This window comes from Mastomys coucha, unplaced genomic scaffold (genome assembly GCF_008632895.1).
Source record: "Mastomys coucha isolate ucsf_1 unplaced genomic scaffold, UCSF_Mcou_1 pScaffold15, whole genome shotgun sequence".
NCBI lineage: Eukaryota > Metazoa > Chordata > Mammalia > Rodentia > Muridae > Mastomys > Mastomys coucha.
The window spans coordinates 21,712,647-21,716,797 of NW_022196897.1; the positions used below are offsets into that span (position 1 = coordinate 21,712,647).

Here is a 4,151-nt window from a genome sequence, read left to right on the forward strand (position 1 = left end):
CCCCCCCCCCCAAGATACAAGGATTCAGGAGGATGTGTAACATGAACATTCAAAACGCCAGCTGTGACTCTCATCTCTGTACAAAGACAAAGCCCGGAAGCTTTCTGGACTGGCTGTTGGGGGCGTCTTAATGCCCTCCTCACCCCAGCTCCACCCGTATGGCTCCATGACAGCTGTGTCCCAAGCTTCTCCAACAGTACCTGGCACATGACAGCTAAGTAGGCAACAGTGAACAGAGGCTTGTCCACTGTGGGTGGTGCTTGTGAGTGGGGCTAGTTATCTGTGTCCTGTGTGAGTGGCTGGGTTGTCTGGACCACTGGCTGGCCAAGTGCTTATGTACAGACTTTTAACATGGCTGCTGCCTGAAGCCTTCCTGGATCCCCTTGCCTGGGACTGGATGATAGGGTATCTCTGGGCTTCAGCATTTTTCAAAGTCCCTGCGTAATTACAGTGCAGCCTGGTTTGAGAAGGCATGGCTAGGCAAGGCCTAAGATCCACCTGAAATGTCCCATCTCACGTGAGCAATACCATGAAGAGTAAGCACATACTGGTGTCAGCTCCTCAGTTTCCACACACGGAGGCATCTCAAAACTGGAGAGCAAACAGCAGGAATGGTAGCCTTGGCCTTGTGGTCTGCTCTTGTTTTCTGGAATAAAGAGGTAGGCAGGGAGGGAGTCTCAGATCATCTGTTAGGGCAGTGGGAGACATACTCATCTATATCCACACAGCCCTGGGTATCTACAGAAGCACCCTGCTTACAGATGTGGGATAGGGGCTTGTTATTTGGGAATGTATCCTGCCTATGGGGGGAGGTGAGGTACCAGTTAGGGCCACAGAGCTGCTCAGAGGCCTTAGTCCACTGGTGTCCTCTTGAATGGAAGGTGAGATGGAACAAGTCTCCAGGTGATATCAAATACGTCTTCACTGATAGCAGAGTGTAGCATGCTGTGGTGTCTCCAGGGGGACATCCTTCATGGCCACCAGAGTCTCCTTTAAAGTGCAGGTCTCCCTGTTCAACTCCTTTACCTGAAGACTTCTCCTCTTTCCCCAAAGCTCACAGGCCCTGGCATATGGATCCCAACTGCTTTATGTACTGTAGGCTCCCCACCCTCCAGCACCCAGATGCCCCAATCTGCTCAGCATATCTGACAGTTGTGTCGTGTGCCCCTCTTGCCTCCCTGTCTGTATACCCCTGCTGAAACCAACAGAACAGTGATGGTTGGGCCATCCCGCCTCTCCACTCACCATGCTTACTCAGTAGCCTCCACTGTGGTGAGCATCTACCCGACATCCTGATTACCAGTCCTTTGAGCTATGGGGCTGTCATCACAAGGGCATGAGGGGAGGTACAGAAATCAATTCTGCTTCATAATAGTTTTGTTTTGTTTTTTTTTTAAGAGATTCTGTGACAAAGGGACAACCCTCTCCCTTTATATGCACATCTGTGTGCATGTACACCCATATGTGTAGAAGCCAGAGCTCAATCTTAGGGGTCAGTCGATAGGTGCTCTCTGTCTTTTTGAAGCAGGATCTCTCATTGGCTAGGTACCCCCATGCAGCTTCCAACCTCCACCTCCCTAGCACTAGGGACACAAGCTTTCACTAGCACATTTGGTTTTTACCATTTATACGGGTTCTGGGGTTTGGACTCAGGTCCTCATGCTTGGAAGATGAGCACTTTACCCATCTCCCCAGCCCAAGCCAATGCCTTTTACTTTGATTCCATGACAAGCCTGTGAACAGCACACACTAGAAAGGTATAGTGTTCCAAATTTTACTTAAAGCAACAACAACAATAACAACAACAACAGACCCCAGAGGTGTCATCCTAACACCAAGATCTTCCTCTCCTCTAATAAGTGGAATCAAGTCCTACCCATGGTCACACTGGATACTGTTGACCACTCCCATGGCATGGCCATGGAAGGATGGAAAACCTGAACACTAACGGAGGCCAGGGCTATGTGCTAGAGAAGGGCACCTCATCCACATAGAGGTGTGTGTTCTGATGGAAACAGTATAGTAAGCCAGTCACCCTTCCCATGTGGTGCTTTAGCAGGCAAGCTCTCTGGGTTGCAGTGACAGGGGATGAAAGAGCAGCCTGAGACTGAACTAGTGACCAAGGTGAAACCCATTGTGATCTGCAAACATCGTGGTGTGTGCTGCTATTTATCAAGTTGCCCTGTCTGTGAAGTACAAGCCAAGAGCTACCCAGGTTTAATATTAACCTTTAAAGACCATAAAGGGAGTATGCACGCATGCGTGCATGTGGACACACACACATACACACACACCGTCTAGATACTGGCAGCTACTTCACTCTGTAGATCTTCCAGAAAAGATAGGTATGAGACTACCTCCCATTTCTGACTGTACCTGTCACACGTGTTCCCTGTCACCTGACAGCAATGTCAAGGGATTGTGGCCATCTCGACTGACACCCTCCACCCCCAGCAAACACTTCAGCCAACCACTTCAGCCAGCAGTCAAAGCTCAGCCTTGAGGTTTAATAACAGCGTCTGCAGAATTGCTCCCGTTTCTAGAGCTGATGAACTTTTCCAGGCAACACAGTTGAAATAATGAGCACAGAGATGACAAGGGATTCTCACGCAAGGTTCTTTGAACTCTCCAGGATAATAAGCACTTGCTCCCCTTTACAATGGGCATATAAAAGAGAAATCTAAATAATAATTGCTGTAATTATCTTGCAAAATATGCGGAGATTAATGGTGATTATGAAAATCTGTCTAATTGTTCTCTGAAGTCATCGCTGATCAAGTGGTATCCTGGAAGGGCCGCTGCCAAGGAACTTTTGACACTGAACCGCAGGTGGGCATGGGAGTGTGTCACTGTGCCTTTCTCCCCACAAAATCTTACCCTGTGTTTATGAAATCCATTTCCATCACTCCCTGGCCCACATTTTAACTCTTCACACTGGTGCCCTGAAGAGGCTTCCAAGACATCCTCAATGGGCTGCTTGGTGTCATTGTGGTTCAAAGCCCCAAGTTCAACTTGTTATTTATTCAAATAATTAATTACTCTTGTACCCATCGAGCAGTTTGTCATGACACATTAATGACTTGATAGACTTCCATGAACTGGTGAACACAGAACAGCAGAGCGTTTTTATCGTCATTTAATTTTAAAACGATCCTGTGTGAAATTATCTCGTCGTGAGTGATGGGCACATAAAGAACCGACTCAGCAAAGCCCCTTTTGGATCATTGCTTTATTAATGGGTAACGTCAGGGGAATGAAAAATGCTAACATTGTCATATTCTGCTGCTTGGTGGAGACGGATGGCAGGGGAGTGGGTGAGAGCTCTGCTCGCTCACTGCCATGAGTGGGCTACCCTTCCCTTCTTCATGGCACAGCCAGAACACCCACGCATCCACCTGGCTGGCCACTCACACTAGGCATGCCTTTATTTTATTTTATTTTATTTTTTTGAGTGTACAGTTCTTGGCATTTGTGTGTGTGGTCTCTTTTTTCTTAAACTTGGGTTTTCCATGAGTGATATAAAAGCAGTCTCACGAAAACATTCCGTTTTATTGCTTTGAACATTAAACGTTATTAATCCAATAGAAGAACGTTAAAGATATTGCTGTCACCTTTAAATGTGAAATAATATTAGTAGCTTAAAAACGCTGGGTTAGGAGAAAAGATGTTCTTAGTGGCTTTCAAGTCTTCAGATGCCCAGTGTGGGTTGATGATAAAATCCCATGTCTACACAGCTCACAGCACAGAGTCTACTTAAAAGAGATGCCCTGGTTAGCTCCTTTTGTCTCTCAGCCTGAAAACCCTCTTCCTTGTTTTAACTGCAAACTTGGGAGTCTTTACAGTGACTTCCCACAATGCCGCCCAAAGCCAGAGGATGCAGCTGGTGATCACCTCAGAGCCAGCACTAGTCTGTGGAATTGCCAGGCTGCTCTGACAGCTGCAGGGCCCTTGAGGGACCACTGCAAGTGAACCAGAGTCAGGTGCTATTGTGAGCCTGCTAGAAGAAAGGAAATGCCTGGTTTGTCTTACAAGCTTCCTGTTTCAGCTTTGGCGTAGCAGGGACTAGCCTCACCACCAGCTTGAATGTCCAATGCAGGAGATGGGAACAAAAGGATGTCCAATGCAGGAGATGAGAACGGAAGGATGTCCAA

At 47.4% G+C, this 4,151-nt stretch overlaps 1 protein-coding gene across 4 annotated transcripts in view; it reads right to left on the reverse strand.

Moving 5' to 3' along the window:
• Mvb12b (multivesicular body subunit 12B) overlaps positions 1 to 4,151 on the reverse strand; it is a 163,512-nt gene that overhangs the window by 39,198 nt on the left and 120,163 nt on the right. Inside the window, exon 8 of one of the 4 annotated variants that reach the window (XR_004118528.1) lies at positions 549 to 646. The exons of the other annotated variants lie outside the window; for them this stretch is intronic. The gene's annotated coding sequence lies outside the window, so the exon portion shown is untranslated. The remainder of the gene's footprint in view (positions 1 to 548; positions 647 to 4,151) is intronic. 4 annotated transcript variants of the gene reach the window in all.